Raw genomic sequence first — 17,761 nt, 5'->3', positions numbered from 1 at the left:
ACACTGCGTGGCAGGAGAAGAGCTCAGCGCAGGGCAGGGGCAGTTTTGGGCATACTGCACAAATCACATAAGTATGTTGGGGTGGGTTGGATCGCCCATCTTTTTAGCAGCTCATTCTGTACCCATTTTCCTCCTTTTCCTTCTGCATGCCCCCTTTTTCTCCATGATTTACTGCACTTGTGAAGCCTATTTGAGCATGTGATAAGCAACGGTAACAGTGAGCTGAAACCAGCAATGTTTCTCCCTGTCTCCTCCCTCCCTCCCTATCTGACTGCGCTCCACGGAGGAGCAGTGTCGCAGGGCGGTGCTGCAGGCAGGGAGTCGTGCCTCAGCCCAGATGGCTGCCCGAGGCAGGGCCCCAGCTCAGCATGTGCTGGGCCTGTTCCTCAGGTCTGGCACAGCCTGCCTCTAGCAGTTGTAGACAGAGACCTACAAGACCAATGGACCTACGGGAATTGATAGGGATGGGCCTAGGGGATTGATAGGAAAACCCATTCAATTCCCTTCGGCTGCTTAAAAGTCTCATACTGAACAGCCAGCTTCTAAAAGCAGTGGAAGGCTCTTCCTGCTGCTCTGCCCTTCACCACCAGAAACTGTGCTGGAGCACAGCAGGACCTGCTGGCAGTCACAGCCACTGGGAGCTGTGAGGTAAGCCCATGGGAATGGTGAACGTTCCTTGTCAGCATGAGGGCAGCCGCAAACACGTGCTGACCCCGAGAGTGATGCGAAGCAGGAAGTGCAGGTCACAGGGAGGGCACAGGGACAGGCTGCGTGTCCCGGAGCTGCACGAGGCCGGGCTGCAGAGTGCTGGGCCTGCACCAGGCCCGGCTGATGAGCCTCAGCCCCTGTTGGCTCCGACCCGACCTGCAGAGATGCTGGCAGCTGGAAGCTGCGTGGAGCTCGAGGAGCCCTCCTTGTGCTTCTCCCAGGAAGGCTGGAGCTGCTGCCGCTGCATGAGGCCTCTCAGGAAGGCGTGTGGATGAATGCACTGCTTTTCTGAAGACGCACATAGAAAATATCACTAAAAACTTCTGCTAGGACTAGCTGCTGTACAGGGTGTGCTATTTTCTTATTATGTTTCTTTCTTAGGGGAAATAAGGAATTATTTTCACTTTAGATTTATACAGTCAATAAGATGTGAACTGAATGGTGAATCGGGCCCCTGGAGGAAATTGTCTTGTCACAGTGTGTAAGGATCTGTGGGAGCATCGTATCATCACTGCTGTGTGATTGCAATATAGGGTAAGAAGAGTCATTCTTATTTTGTTTCTGCATCCTACTTTCTTTCTTTTTTTTTTTCTTTCCATCAATCTGTTTGTTAATTATGAAGAAAATACATTTTACAGAAATTAAAGCTGTGATCCAATAGGATATTTAAACATATGCCCGACTTTCAGGTACAGAAGTAGGTCAGTTGGCTTCCTGAAGTTGCATTTGTTAGAAACCATATTTTTCCTTTGTAAAATCCAATTGGAGAAAATCTGTAAGTCTTAACTTGTGTATATAAAAATGAAGATTATCAAAAGATGAGGAGAGGCCCATCAGAGCAAACATTCAGTACATTTGCTTTGGCTGAATAGGAAACCAGGAATGTGCCTTAAAATGAAATTCATCTCTTTTAAGAACCATTAATTTCAACTTACTTACAGTTGGCTCTGTCTTGAGGATTTTTTTCTGGAACCTTCTGCTGACCTCTACCAGAGGAAGAATATGACTCCTAAGTAGTATTTAAACTGCACCAGGCTGAGTTTGGCATGCTCAATGAAGGGATGCTATCCAGAGGGACCTGGACAGGCTTGAGAGGTGGGCCCATGTCAACCTCATGAAGTTCAACAAGGCTAAGTGCAAGGTCCTACATCTCGGCTGGGGCAGTCAAGCACAGATACATGTTGGGCAGAGAATAGCTTGAGAGCAGCTCTGAGGAGAAGGATTTGGAAGTGTCAGTTGATGAGAGATTCAATATGAGCCAGCAGTGTTCACTTGCAGCCCAGAAGGCCAGCCATATCCTGGGTTACATCAAGAGATGTGTGACCAGCAGGTTGAGGGAGGTGATTCTGACCCTCTACTCTGTTCTTATGAGACACCACCTGGAGCACTGCATCCAGTTCTGGAGCCCCCAGCCCAAGACATGGAGCTGTTGGAGCAGGTCCAGAGGAGGGGCACGAAGATGATCAGAGGTCCGAAGCACCTTGCCTATGAAGACAGGCTGAGAGACTCAGTCTGAAGAAGGCTCCGAAGAGACCTTATAGTGGCCTTCCAGCACCTGAAGGGGGACTGAAGGAAAGCTGGGGAGTGGCTTTTTATAAGGGCAGGTAGCAACAGGATGAAGGGAAGTGGTTATAAACTAGAAGAGGGTAGATTTAGACTGGATATCAGGAAGAAATTCTTCACTGTGAGGATGGTGAGACACTGGAACAGGTTGCCCAGTGAGGCTGTGAATGCTCCCTCCCTTAAAGTATTCAAGGCCAGGCTGGATGGGGCTGTGAGCCACCTGGTCTAGAGAGTGGTATCCCTACATATAGCAGGGGGTTGGAACTAGATAATCTTAAAGGTCCCTTTCAACTCAAACCATTCTATGATTCTGTGATTCCACGATTCAGAGCAGGTGCTCCATGTAAAAATGTTAGCAATCTGCTAAATATTTATGAGCAAGCAGATTGAGGTCAAAACAAGCACTTCTCTTACTTTTCAGAGTTCTAAGTTTCAGAGCTCTCAAACTGAGCAGCTCCCTGTAGAGAGGTTGCTCCTGGTGACGGGCCGGGACACAGGCATGGGTAGCAGTGCCAGCTCCTCACCAACACAGAGCTTTACAGAAAGTGCCAGGCTGAAGGAGAGTGCTGTTCATTGCAAAGAGCCTGTTCCCTCTCCTAAGAGAAGCGAAGATCTTCTTTTGATGCAATCAAAGGCAGGTTGATTTCTTCAGCCCTTGAGCTCATGAGCTTCAATCACAACATATCTTCCAAAGCAGGGCTTATCTGGGGTAAATGAAGAGTGGTTCTCTCTGTTGGTGATGAGAAAACAAGCACTCCTCTTGATTGGATTGCTCCTGTATAGCAGTCCTGTGGATAGCTGTGCTGTCTCTGCAGCAGGCTGAGTGCACATCAAGCACTCCAAAATTTATTTTCCAGCTTTACAGCTGGAATGGGAACAAATTCAATTCCAGAAAATTCCATTTAATATGAGAAACAACTTTACTATGAGGGTGGTTAAATCCTGGCACTGTTGCCCTGAGGAATTGTGTGGTCTCCATCGTTGGTGATGCCCAGAGCCTGTCTGGACTTGGTCCTGGGCAACCTACTCAAGTTTACTTAAAACAAATGAGGATTTGCACATCCCTCTCACACTCATCAAACCAAGCTGTTCCATGCTGACAAGCACCCACTCAACTCCCTGGCCTGAACACCTCCCTGACAAAACCCCAGCACAGCTTACGGGGTGGGCAGCCACTGCCATCCTGGTGGCAAACAAATGGCTTCTGCTAATGAAGTCTTGTCAGGCTTTAATTCCTTGTAAATGCAATCTTGGGTTGTTTGTCAGCATGCTGAACACAGAATGGGCAAAGTGATCACGTCCTTGTTCCCTGGCCTGCCTTGTAAATCAGGGAGGTGACATGTTTTCCATCTCCAGGGTATAGTTTGTAGAACAGATGGAGGTTGCAGAGTACAGATGACATTGAAAGACTCATTTGAAAATCTCCCCCGTATTAAGTTGGATGTTGACCCAGAGATTGAGTGATTGTGCAACTGTGAGTGTCCCAGTGATTTAGGATCAAAAATGACAGTTTAGAAACATGGATCTGGAGAATGCTACTTCACTGAGGCTCCTAAAAGACACATTTCTAAAGGTCTAAAGCCACTGTATAGGACTGTCTGATATTTTAAAAGTGTCATGCACTGCCTGCTGATACCTTTGCATACAATGAAGTCATGGCTATAGATTAGAAATACCATAAGAATTAGACTGGAAAATAAACTCTAAAACCCACAGTTGCTTAGGTGGTCCTGTACACTTCAGGGTAGGTTTCAGATTGGTGAGATACCTGCACCTGTTTCAGTACCTTCACATCTGCGCTGAAGTGCTGTGTGACAGAGGGGATGGGGCTGTCCCATACCTGACAGGGCTTTCCCAGCCAAGAGCCAGCTGTGAAACCATGCTCACCTCTGCAATATGCAGCTCACAGCTCAGCATTCTGCCTGCCCTGCAGAGCAGCCAGCACTGCAGCACTGAGCATTAATGCAGGCATGACATCCATGTCAGCTGAAGAGAAAATTTCATTATGTTCCCAGAGCGGAAGAGGTTTTGTTCTGCTCAGATGGTCCACAAGCTGCATCAGCCCAAACGCAGCCATTTCCACAGGCTGCATCTGTTACTTCTCTGCACACACTCAGTGTTCCATCAAGGCACAATATGCCCTATAAACCACCAGCCAATGGGAAAAAGCACCTTGCCAAGAGTGGCAAAGATGCTCCTGCTGCAGCCCGAGAGCAGCCAGTGCTCCCAGCAGTGAGCAGCACCCGGCAGCGAGTTGCAGGTGCACTTTAGAAGAACCATCATGTAGCAGGGTGTTGCGACAACACATCAGCACTCAAACATACATATATCACTGCTTTCATCTGCACAGGCAAAAATGCTTTTTGAACAGAAGTGGAAACTGATGACTTAAAAACAGCTCATATAGTTGCAGGAAAAAAGGGAGTGTGGAATTCTGGCCCAGCTTAGCCAGGCAGTTCTGCTTTGCATCCATGGAAACAGCCTGCCTGAGATTTGCCAGCATTTGTGTTTCACCACGATTTTTATGACCACGTAGTCATCAAATGCTGTGTAATCAGTCAGTGTTTGCTGCTCAGATGCTGTGCTTTCTGCTGGAGGCACCGTGCCCTGCGCAGTGGGGTTGTGGCAGCCGCCCTGCTAGTGGCTAGGGCCAATGGCAGTCAAGAGCTGAGGGGAGCCTCAAGGCCTGGGCCGTGTCTCTCGGATCCATAGGGGGCTTCAGCTCAGTGGCACTGCAGATATTTAATTTTTGGAGTAATTTTTCAGAAGAACGAGTTAGCTGTTTTGAAAGTGCTTTTTTGGGGCAGTGGTGCTGGTCTGACAAGAATGCAGGAATGGTGCAGGAAAACTAGGGAAACTGGGACTCCCTTTCATCTGTCCTATTCATGAAGGCCAATTTTCTTCCCCTGCTTGATGTAACTGTCATGTTGCCAATCTAATATTCCAAGTTTATGAAGAACAACAAATCAATACTCTTTTTTGAAAACTGCTGATTAATTAATTGCTGGTGTCTGCCTGCATGCTACGGTTGTATTAGATGTCAACAGTAATTAATTTCTATAGGAAATTGTTCTTGCTGATTTTTGAGCACCAGGTCTGTTCCCCTCATTGCTGCATATTCATCAGAGGAACCTTGTGTAGCTCTGTGATGGGTGCAGCTCGGCCCAGCAGGGCAAGGGGTGGAAAGGAGATGCATCTGCACCGCAGCTCTGGGAGATCTCACAGAGTGCCCAAGTGAAGTATGCTCCTTTGGCCTCCAAAAAAAAGTGAAAACACATGCAAATAACTGAGATAGAGATGTGTATTCCTTTGGAAAAGCAAACAAAAAATCACTGTATTTACCAAAATAGAAAATAATTTGCAAAATCCCCTTCTGCTACTTTACAAAAACCATTGCTCTTGGATCATAGGTACTTTGAAGCCAGATAAAGCCTCAGCTCTTCTGGCTGGCATACAAACTGCTTCTTGTTAACAACCAAACAGAACGCAGCTCTCATCAGTCTATAGAGTACTCCAGGATAAATAGGAAGGAAGTCACCTATCCTCCTTTATCCTCACCAGTGGTAAACATAGTGTGTTTCTGGAATTTTTACTTAGATCAGTTCTCTTCCCCGAAGGTCGAGTGAGGCAGTTCACTGATTACTCACCTGGTACCTTACGAGCCAGTTCAAAAGGTTCACCAGACAGGATCTTCAGGACTGAATTCTGTGCTCTTAATGCAGTCTCTCCTTAACAGTAGGATCCTTCTCTTGTATGTAGCGGATATACAATTCTTCCATCTATACAATCTTTCATCCGGAAGCATGCACTTTAAGCTATCTCTTATGAGTACAGGAGTGAAATATAGTACTGTTTCACCTGCTGGTGAAGTGCAGCCTCTCCTGGGACTAGAAACTGCAGCTGCTCAGTGATGCAGAGATTGAGGGAGGAACAGCTACAGCAGCTCGTCCTCCCAGCTACAATGTGGGTATTTGGGAATACAAGGATACAATTAAGCAAATTGGAGTTAAGCCAGGACACCAGCACTAAAGGTGTCAAAAACTCCGGTGTTACCAGAGGTCCCAATTCACTGTGATTCTGACAACTTTACAGCTTAATAAATGACACAAACAGCCCTAAAACATCTGTATAGCACCAGTGTGAGCTTCAAGCTGGTGACATACCTGCAGGTTGGCCTCATTACTAGCATGTGCTGAGGTCCCCTGGAACAGTGGCAGAAGGGAAGAACACTGCTTGTGATTTACAGTTATACTTTAGAAATAGCTCTTCCTGAAATACTTAGGGAAAATTCTAGGGAAACCTCAGCTCTCTCAGTTGTTCAAGTGATTTATTAATTTAGTTTCTTAATCTGATAAGATTTTCTCTCTACCTTCACCTGTTACTTCAGGGTTATTTCTACAAAATCACTGGAACGTCTTGGGGCATGAATGTATTGTAATGCAAGCAGCATTTATTTACTCTATTTTACTGAGAAGTAACAGGTCCTTGTCCAATAATGCCCACTGCAGTAAGTATAAGTCTGAGGGTTGAGCTGTCAATTTCCAGCTCTGACATGGCAGGGGGAGGTTGGGAACAGTGCATGGATGGGAGTTGACTTTAGCCTGGATTTCCTGCATGTGCTGTTTTACTGCATGTGCTGTTTTGGATACCTTTCCTTACCCTGACATTTCTGTTCTTTCAGCAACTTCTCTGCTGCACTGCAAGGTGAGAGGACTTCAACTTGGAGATGCATCTCCTCAGGCTCTGGAAACACATATCTCCTGCTGCAGGAGCACTGCATGTCCATTTACAGCTTCTGGAGGACTCCACTAAGCTTACTTCCATGTTGGAGCTCTGTTTGATGAAGAGGGGAAAAAGTTCCTGAAGGCTGCAAGCCCTGGTTGCTGCAGCAGCTTCTGCTTCCTTCATAAGGCTGTCTCTACCCTGCCTGGGGAAGCGCTCCTGCTGTCTGAGGTGCCGGATGCAGGTGGAGATGGGGTAAGCACAAATAAATCTGTAGTGAGCTTTGGAAAATTTATAGTGAAGCCAATTTGGGCCAAGTTTGGTAGCTTAGTTTCAGAGTTTTATTTACTTATGTATGTAAATTGTACTTGCAGCTGCTACCTTTCTGCTCAAACCTTTGAAGTGTCAGGAATTTCAATCCCTCTACTGCTGGAGAAAATGCAAGATATTGGTTATGTGTCCTGAATAGTGAATGTTAGTGACAAATCTGCATTGGTGAATGGTTTTGGTTTGCTGTCATTCTGCTGGGTGCCATATAAACATTCCTTTGGGAACTGACACAGGCTTCCTGTGTGGCTGAGATACCTTATCTGCCCCTTTTGATGTTCTCTCTTCATAAATGCTGTGATGGTGGCATAGACTGAACTTTGCCTGTTCTCTCAGCTCCTAAAAACTCCTCAGTGTGGAGCTGCTTCCCTGCAGTTTCCCAGCACAGTTCTAGAAGATGTTTGTGCCTTTGTGTGTCCCATCCCCTGATGCAGGCAGAGCTCTGCAGCCAGAGCAGTGCCTCGTGGTGATGCAGTGCGGCAGAGAGGATTGGCTGGGACCTGTACATGGTGTGGTTGCAGCTGCACAGGGAGCTTTAGGCATGGAGGAGTGCACAGGGTAACCACAAATCAGGTCTGCATGATGCGTATGTTGGTCAGAGAGCTGCCTCTTTGTCAAAACATTTTTGGACAGGGGAAGGTAGAGTGGTGCTACATGTTCTGACCATTTGTTTAAAAGCGATTTGAATTGCAGGGCTCAAGCATTCTGGTAGAATATTTTTCAGTAAATCTTGAATGTGGCAGTTACATTTTCTATACCATGTGGGAAAAAGGATTACAGTATTTACTGCAGAGACAGGAAGATTGATTCTCACTTGGAAAATCTGCCAGATTTCTTGATTTAGAGAACCGATGATTGGTGGAGTTCTTAGACTTGATTCATATCATGTTTCTTTTTTTCTTTTCCCTGCTTGTTCTTATGATAACATGGACTAGTCTTATTCCGAATGATTCTTTTTTTGTATGATGAACATTGTTTTCTTTGGATACTGAAGTCAAAACTCTGTTCTCTAATACCTGCTTGTTTGCAGTAATGTGACTCAATTTCACTTGCATGAGGTCTAAACAAAGTTGCTGTGCTTTACAGAGAGACAACCCACACTTTTCTGTGCTGGAGACAGGCACACTATTTCAAAAAACAACAATCCTTCCCAAGGACATGATCTGAAAGCTTTACAATCATGTAAGCAATCTAAACTCTTCAATGCATTTCTTCCAAAGCACTTCAGACCCGCTCCTACATTTGCAGATAATTTGCCACAAGAGAAAGCAAGTTGCCCCAGCATGGGCTGGGGTCCACACAGTGGGCTTAATAATACGATTAAATAACTTAAATAAGATTTGTTACTTTCAAAAATGAATTTGCCAGCTCCTGTTCCTGTTTTCTGGGACTTTGAGCAAAGTGCCTTACAGTGTCCGATTATCTGCTTGAAGATGGACACACAACTTTGAATTGCTTAAAATTGATCTTCCAGCATTATAAATGCCCATAAAAATTCACACTTGTCTTCATATTTTGAAGGGGAGTTTTGTTTTGTGTTCTGCTGTTCAAATATCATGTAGTTGAGTAGCAGCAAAGTGAGAAATAAATGAATGTGCATAATTTTGGTCTAATTACATTGGTATTGGATTGCAGGTGAAGCATTAAATTGATTTAGAAAAAAAAAATCTTTGGAAGTTTCTAGTATTGATGAAAAGGTTGTTATGAATTTGTAGTGAAGTCTGCTTCTGTGCAGTGAGGTCAAATGAAGACGAAAGCAGTATTTGTGCCTCCAGGGTCTGAGTGAAACTGTGCGTCAGCATAATACTGAGCGGCACAGGCATGAGTTCAGCCTAACTTCATGTAGCTTTCAGCTAATGAGAAGACTTTTAAATTTGTCTCATTAAATCCTTAGTGCTCTTTTAACAATAAATTAATATATAATTAACACGGACAGTCTTACTCAGTCCATATTAGAGAGCTTACTCCAGACAATTGAAATTTTAATTGCAGATGTTACTAAGGGCCTCTTCCTGTGACAGTAATTGCAATTGCTCACTCACTAAATGCATCAGACCTGGAAAGGGAAAAACCTTTAGGTGTCCAACCTGTGCGTGTGTCTGGGCTGCATTGGGAGGAATTGTCTTGGGCTGCATAAACATAGGTCACTCCAAAATAATGCCTCCTATTTATTCCCATGGAAACAACGATAGATACAAAGAGTAAAATAACACTGTTTGGTGGAGCAAATTCCTAGCTACAAAATACTATTTTTCCACACAATCACCACTGTAAGCTATGCATTTTTGCCAGCAATGAATAAGAGCCTGCATGCTGCGCTTGTAAAAATCTGTACCAGCAGAAGTGACCACTGTTGCTGTTGTTAGTGCTGAAATGCACCACCCGCAGCCTCGCAGTTCTGACAGCCGCTGGTTGGGCTCTACAAACATTCAGTAAGTGCTGATGAATGTCAGTGGGTGCGTGGGGGAATTCAGTCGCACGTCTTTGCTCCATGTGCACTTCCATGTCACGCCATGGTGTCAGACAGCCGCTCTGCTGCCGCCTGTCGCACGGCAACAAAATGTAACGGGATATCGGTGGGAAGGTTCAGCTCTGCTTCCATCGCACCGACATCCGCCTCTGATGTCACTGGCCAACGTCGTGAAGTGGGAGGCATTAGTTTTGGAGAGCCCTCAGTAAATATATAATATAGTTAATGCATATGTAACTTGTTTTACGTTGTAATGGTTTTTGTTGAAACATACACAGAAGAGCACAAGAAAAAACTAAAACTAGTGGGTACATAACCTTGCTTTTGTGAAACTAATGCGTCGGTCTGGTTCAGTGGCACTGCCTGCAATTCTTAGTGAGTTCCCAAGGTGTTCATCAGAGATTTTTGATGAAATTTTACTCCTCCTGTACTTCATCCTTCAAAACAATTATTCACCAAAAAGCAATGACACAAATAAGGTGTGACTGTGAAGTGAGGGATGTTGCTCTCTGTTAACAGTGGTCTAATGCAAGTCTGGTAAAGAGACATGATCATATTTTTAATTGTAGCTCTGTACATTCCATTTGAAAATTCATGAGTTTTGCATTTGTATTAACTGAAAACTGTGTCACAGATAAGCCAAATAATTGATGCTTTTTTCATCAATCTTGAAACGTATTTTCAAATTCCTTTGTCGAAATGGGAAGCACAGCATCATATTCTTTGCTGTTCATAGGATTATATTTAGCCAGTGCCTCGAAATCCCTGAAGTTCTTTGCCTTCATCCGAGCTGGCGCGCACCGCACCCTGGGCTCAGGTGCCCAGATGGGCTTCGCAGCGCTCTGCCATTCCATCGGTGCTGCAGCGCTGGGCCAGGCTGCTCTGCTCGGCACGGGGTGGACGTGCCTGCCGTCAGCTGCTGCTTGGCTGGCGTCTCTCTCACCCTGAAACCAAACCAGTAGTTCGTATTGAATCGTTCCACTTTTGAGTACCACTTGTGGTTTGTTGCTGCTGTATCAAGTGCTTTGCACATGGCTTCCTCACCTGCAGGAACGACTGCGGGTGGGCAGTGCCTGCAGGGCTGGCACCAGGGAGCACCATGGACATCCCCGGAAAGCTGTATTTGCCCTGAGTCCTGGCGGCCACATCACTCCTCTGCAATGCGAATGAGGACAGACTCGCTCCTCTTACTGGCCTGAGTGGCAGCTCTCACTTTTCCTGATTTAGACCTCTACTGGAGTCTCAGTGCCAGGGAGCTTGGAAGCATCTTTGCTCTGAGCAGTTTGCTTTTAACTCTTCTCTCTCGTATCTAAACCTGCCCCTCTCCATCTTCATTGCTTTGACAGGAATGCTGAATTAGTTGACCTTGTGCTGGCTGGTTGTTGGTTTTTTTATATATTATTTTTAATACAAAACAAACAAGCAAACAAACAAATAAAGAAACAAACAGTTTTTTTGTATCTTATTCAGTTGCAGATCAGTTCCTGCTGGATGCTACACGAATGCCAGACAGTCTTATTCTTACATTGCCTTTTCCAGCAGCACCTTTCTGTGCAAGTTCCTCTAGCTGTGGTGGTGCCACAGGGTCTCTGGGATAAGCCACGGCAACTCCAGGTTTTGGAGTCCTCCCCAACAGAGCCTCAGGGTTGGGCTGCAGCTGCCCCATCCCCACGTCCTCACCCATCACAAGAAAACAGGAGACACTGAAATAAAGCAAGGAAATGCAAAAGCAGATGGAAGCACCTCAAGGTCACTTTCTTGTTTTCCTGTCTTCATTACTCAGGCAAGCAAAAAGAAGCATTTTCTAGGTGCAGCTGCTATCACTGCTGCTATCTTTTTTTTCATCATCTTCCTCTTGATGAATATATTCAGATTATGTGCAAGAAATTTTTTTAAAAATCATCTATAGTGCTTGAAGTAGAGGTCAAGATAACATCTGCCTTTCCTAGTTTATTTTATACTTACCAGTATAAAAATCATGCACAGGAAACATCTGCTATGGAAATAACTTCAGAAGCTCAGAAGCCCAGCTCTGAGTCAGAGCATCCTGAGGTAACTTGTCATTATAGCTGTTTGCTTTTTCTTTGCTGCAGTGAGCCATGCGATCCCTTAGATTTCTCCATTCACAGTTCTCTTTTCTGCAAGTCAATGAGGAGCACTGGACCTGCAGGCCAGCCTGTCAGACCAAGTTTGACAGAAAGAGCAGGTGACAGGGCTGTGGCTGCCTGGGGCAGGATGTCATCCTTATGCTCTTCTGGCATACCTCACTCACAGAGGGGGCAATTTGCAGCAGGTTTAGGAATGAGTGGTGTGGGTCATAGAATGCACACGTGTGTGCATAAAAATGCACCAAAACCTGGCCTTTCTCAGTGTGTGCATTTGTCAGCCGGGGTCTGCCATCCTAACCCCACTGGGGGTGAATGCAGAGGCAAGGGTTAATGTTCCCAGTCTGGCTTTGTTATATTTCTCTGTTCCAGTACTGCAGGCATTGCTGCATGATCATTGATTTTGTAAGAGTTACTAAACTGCTACACTTACTGAATCATTTGGTGTTTTATCATATCCAATAGCAGCAAGTACATTTTAGAAATAACATCTTTCCTATTCTTTCACAGCTCATGTATTCAGATTTATTTCTGGCACTCAAAGTGTCAGAAAGATCCAGCCAATACAAAGGTTTCTCCTTACCCTTTTACAGGAGCACACACAGACCAAGGTTTTCAAAAGACTTGATTCAGGCTTCCACGCTCATCACTAAAAACTTAACGTCTCAGTGTTACAAAAAGCCTGCATTGCCAAGGCACTGATTCAAGTATGCAGTTGTCCCAGACATACACAGCAGTCTCTTCTGCTTGGAGAGACCTGCCAGGGCTTACTACTGCATAAGAGCAAAACCAGATGTTCTCATCTGTAGTTCTAACTGCCCTATAAAGGAGTCAAAAATTGGTACCTGCAGAAAAACAGATGCACGGAGAGGGAAAATGACATTGTTCAAAGTCAGCCACTGGACCATTGACAAGTAGGAACAGATGTAGTGGACAAATATGTCTGTGGGGAAAACTGTCTCCTTCAACATCAACAAGAACATCCTCTTGTAGCGTGAAGTTCATGTTCCTGGTAGAACAATGCCAAGCAGTAGCTTGGTCAAAGAACTGTCCTGGTCGCTTGTCGCTTGTCCTGTCACTGGTCACAGGAACTGAGGAGCACTCAGCACCATTTCCTCCTGGATGCTGATGTTTGCAGAGACCCAGGGGACAGGAGATACACAAGACTTGTGGAAGCCATTGGCTTGAGCGGGATCTTCTGGCCCGCTGGAAGTTCTCTGCTCCCTTGGTGCAGCCAGATTTGGGGCTCAAAGCACAACAGAAGTTTATCTGGGGCTTCAAGTGTTCATTCTTAGAGAATGTTCCACATGACTTTTGTTATTTGTTTATCTATATGATGGCTGTGACTGAAGGACTTTACCACCTATTTTTGTTGCTGCTGTTATTGCTATTGTTTGTAATTCATGTAATTTAATTTGTAAATTATCAGTTACTTAGTAAACATATGTTTGGGGATAGATTTGTCCTGAAGAACAGTACTTTATTAGAAATAATCCTTAGATCCTCAGCTCAAGTAACATTCCAGAACTGGAGGTCTCTCACAGAGAGACCAATTGTGACTATTAAAAGGGATTTGGAGGAGGTGGCAAGAATGACGTTTTCAAATATTCCACAAAGTTGAAGACTTAACCAGCAAATGTCAATGAATCCCTTCACAGGCTCTCAACCTCATTTTGCTTTGTGTTAAAAGATTCTTGGCTGCATTTTAATTGTGTACATAATATTATTGATATTCAGCAATTGCTTTTATCACCTTCCACCTTAGTCAGCATCACAAAAGACAACTCAGACTAACTGGGAATTAATTTTCTGACAAATATTTCTTCTCATCTCCTGAGAGGACTTGATACAACAGCCAGCAAATCAGGGATCAAACAGCCCATTTCATGGATCCGCTTTTTCTCTACGCTCCATGCCAGCTCCAGTCAAAATGAAACTTATTTTATCTTGCATTCTGAGTGTATGGATTCTGAATTTTCCAAGCTAAGCAGCTGTTCTCACTAGTTCAGGCAGGATGTGCAGTATTACTTGTGATTAAACATGAGACACATAGAAAGCAGCGAGATGCCAACCCAGATTCACAAAGACTCACTTGTGCCCATATGTAAATTCTCTTCTTTGCTGAGGGCAGAAAATGATGGCAGAGCTCCAGGGGTGAGGCAGGGCCCCTTCCCTTTAGTGTTACCTGGGGAGGTTTCCAGTGCTCCCAAGCAGCCAACCCCTGTGGTAATCCAGTGGCAGTTGCAGGGTTGACCCATTGTGAGATGTAGCTGTGCTCATGGTGCTCAGGGCCAGGGGACAGTGGTCAGGAGGTGCACACAGCAGCTGCTCAGCGGGGATCACTTCAGCTGGAGTGCTGAGTGTGGACCCTCAGGGCAGTGCGGGGCTCAGAGGGTTTGCTCCAGGTATTCCTCAGTGTTGGGTTGGCTGGGACCAGTCCAGAAACAAGGAAGCAAACAGCCTCATCTTTTTCTTTGCTGTTTTTTTTTTTCTTGTAGTACTTATATACAGCAATTTTTGTAGTTAATACAGTGTTTGTTTTGTCTGCCTGAATTCCCTGCTTGCCATTGATTTAATTGCTTGGTTGGGAGCATGTTAATTGTTTATTGACACTGTTTAGCTCCCATGCTGGGGTTAGAAAATCTTCAGACAGAGCTGTGCCATGGGCTGGAATCTCAGCCAAGTTGGTGCTCGGTGAGCAGTGAGGTGGCTGTTCCTGCTGCTATGGGCCGCCGGCGCTGGGCTGTGCTGCCCCATAGTGCTGGGTCTGCCCACTCAGCTGCACCAGTCCAAGTAGCAATGCACATGGCTGGTCTGCATCATCAGTATGCAAATATCTGCATTTCTTGGCTTTTGTTCTCGTGTTGGGCCTGTGAAATCTGCACAAGAGCTACAATGCGCATTCAGTGCAGATGCTGGTGCTGATTCTGACTCAGCCATGGGCTGCAGAAGCTGATGGCTGTGCAGTAAAGAGAGGGAAGGCAGGGTTGTCCCTGCAGAATGCTCACTGCAGCCTCTACTTCAGCCACTCAGCAGCTGTGCAGTAAAGAGAGGGAAGGCAGGGTTGTCCCTGCAGGATGCTCACTGCAGCCTCTACTTCAGCCACTCAGCAGCTGTGCAGCCCTGCTTGTCTCCCTGGATCATGTTTTTGGTGGCATAGCTTTAGTTTGTCACACTGAGCTGCACTTATCGGTGTGGAGCAGAAATGTTTCTGCAGAGTTGGCCCTTCTCAAGTTTTCAAAGCCTTTGCTCATTGCATTGGTTGATGGTGTCGTATCTGTGCCACAAATGGTACCTGTCCTCTGTAACTAACAGCTGTCACTTTCCACCTGATCATTGGGCATTAGCCAGTGCTTGGCCAGCAGTCACAGATAAGCGCCACACGGCCATCTGAAACCCATTTTCTGATATGAAAAACACGTTTTCCTCAATGAGCTTTGAATCAAGCTCTAACAGTTTCAGAGATAGTCAGAAGTGGAAAAGAAGGCCATTTGGAAAGGGAAGAGTGCATGCGTTATAATATCTTTATGCTATGTATATAAAGTCTGCTCTGCTGTTCTAATTTAAACATGCACAGCGTGATAACAGAGCCGTGACTGGCCATCAGCTGATTATCTGGTAGCAGGGAAGTTTTAATTTAACCTTTTGCTACTCTGAGTGTCTCAGAAGGATTGTTTCTGCTGGATACAGTAATGGCTTTCGTATCACTAAATTTTACTAACCATCTTCACCTCAGTGGGGAGCTAAGAGCTGCAGTACCTGGCCGTCTGGAGTAGTGTTTCACTGTCAGTCAGCCACCTGTCTCATGCTGCTGGCTGTGTGCAGCCCACCCAGCTGAAGGGGCTGTGCTGAGGTGGCACCAAGGGCCGTGTGCTGGGAGGTGTGTGTCCCTCCACAGGAAGGCAGCGCAGGAGGCAGTGGGGCTGTGTGGGTGCTGGGCCGTGCTGTGTGTCCCAGTGCGAGTGGGAAATGCCAGCCAGGAGCAGGGAGCTGCAGGCCCTGAGCCTGTGGGGAAACATTGCCCAGCAGAAGGAAATCAAATTAATTTTGAAATTCACCACTGTCAGAATAACTGAGTGCACTCCAGGACCCAATTTAATTGAGATAACTGTAACTGAATAACAAGATTTTCTCTTAGATAACACTTAACTCTTACAGTTCCTGTCACCGACAGGATGTTTTACAGGCACAGGGCAGTGCTGGAGCGGGGAGGCTGGTGCTGGGAGGCAGGGCACAGTGCAGATCTCTTCCACACTCCCCCCTCCCGGGCAGTGCTCTGCCGCTGGGCAGTGGCTGCCATGTCTCTTTGTGCTTGCTTTGTGCCAGAAACTATCCCTTCTCGGCTCGCAGTGCAAGCTCCATCTGGAAAGAAGACAGCAGTGTTAGCAGCACTCAGCACCATGGCCTATGAGGGAAGGGACAGTGTCGAATCTGATTGAAACAATGGGAGAGCAAAACCTCTTCCTCTTCAAGTGTCTTTCAGTTTCATGCTTTCGTGGGGTGAATGTTTCTGCTCTGCCACTCCTGCTCACAGAATGGGACTTTCTGCCAGCATTAAACAAAGCTGAGAGCGACCCGTTCTTCCCAGGAATGCAATTCAGCTCTGCCTCGTGAGGCCTCTTGTACATCACAGTCAGGGCAGTATGCTCCTGGATGGCTTCTTGTTATTCTCCAGTCTGTGAAGAGGTGGCTCCTGACGTCAGCCCCTGAGACACTGCCCCAGTGGGAACAGCCCCACGGGGCTCCGCGTCTCTCCTGGCTCCCACCCGCAGAGCGACGTGCAGCACAGCCAGCCTGATGGGAACCCGCGGCAATGTCAGCTTGGAAACCTGCTCAACCATGAGCAACCCCAAAGGGCCGGCAGCAGGGAAGTAACCGCGCCTTCCCAAGTTCATTCGAAGACAGTGCAGCATTGAGTATTGTGAAGCAAACAAGAAACCCCCCCAAAAAAGCAGCAGCACCACTGTCACATGCTGGATTATTACAGGAACCTGAGAAACATTGGGTGATCTAATAAGATTTTTTTAAGCTCATTCTCTGCTTTACAGGTATTTTGTGGGATTTTTTGTTCCTGCTGCTGATTAAACGTTTTGAAGGAGCGCATATCACAGAAGGGATTCTGCACTGGTATCCATGGAAACAATAGAATGTTTCCATTGAACATACATATTAATTTTTCCAAGATGATATTAGCTCTTCCTGCCAACAGGGTTCAAAGCAGCATTAAAAAATCAAAATAATGTAGCTTGATGGGAAACAGAATCACGGTTACAGGTATTATGAGGAGAGGATTTTTTTCAGGTATTTTTGAAAATGTGCTCATCCATGAGACAATTTGAGGCCACATTCTTTAACTTCACAGGAGTCATTGGCATCAGTCACTGACGGTGGGTTGTCACCCCTGTACTGTCAGAAGACTTGTTTGTATTCTAGGAAAGACAATCAATATCAGAGGAATTTCCCAGTGTGAATGAGGAAAAAAGAAGTCTGGTTCAATTCCATCTGTACCCAACATTTACATCTCCATAATATATTTTTTTGCTATTAAACACTTTCCCTTCCTCCCCCCCTTCCCCTCCAAATAGTTGTACTTCAGCAAAATCAACAAATGGAAAAGGACCTGGAATGATATTTTGATTTATGGAGAGATACAAATTGGAAAGAATTTAAGCTGTGTGTTCACAGAAAACTTACAAAGGACTCACAAAAATTGTACTTCAGTCAGGATGGTAACAGGACAACAGTACCACATTGCCTGTGGTAGTGACCACTTCTTCCCTTTTGTAGGAAGTAGGAAAGACACCAAAACTGCAGAAACAGGACTATGGTACATTTGTGATAGTGTGATCATTACTTACTCCTTGGC

At 45.6% G+C, this 17,761-nt stretch overlaps 1 long non-coding RNA gene across 1 annotated transcript in view; it reads left to right on the top strand.

Annotated features, from left to right (window-relative positions):
- The first annotated feature begins 328 nt into the window (after positions 1-328).
- Positions 329-17,761, top strand: part of LOC109370657 (uncharacterized) — a 69,418-nt gene continuing 51,985 nt past the window's right edge. Inside the window, exons 1-3 of the long non-coding RNA XR_014887590.1 lie at positions 329-648; positions 1,118-1,242; positions 6,953-7,248. This is a non-coding gene — a long non-coding RNA (uncharacterized LOC109370657). The remainder of the gene's footprint in view (positions 649-1,117; positions 1,243-6,952; positions 7,249-17,761) is intronic.

Source organism: Meleagris gallopavo, chromosome 21, assembly GCF_905368555.1.
Source record: "Meleagris gallopavo chromosome 21, MGAL_WU_HG_1.1, whole genome shotgun sequence".
Lineage (NCBI taxonomy): Eukaryota > Metazoa > Chordata > Aves > Galliformes > Phasianidae > Meleagris > Meleagris gallopavo.
The sequence above is the reverse complement of the archived record's forward strand: the minus strand, read 5'-3'. Positions and strand labels throughout refer to the sequence as shown.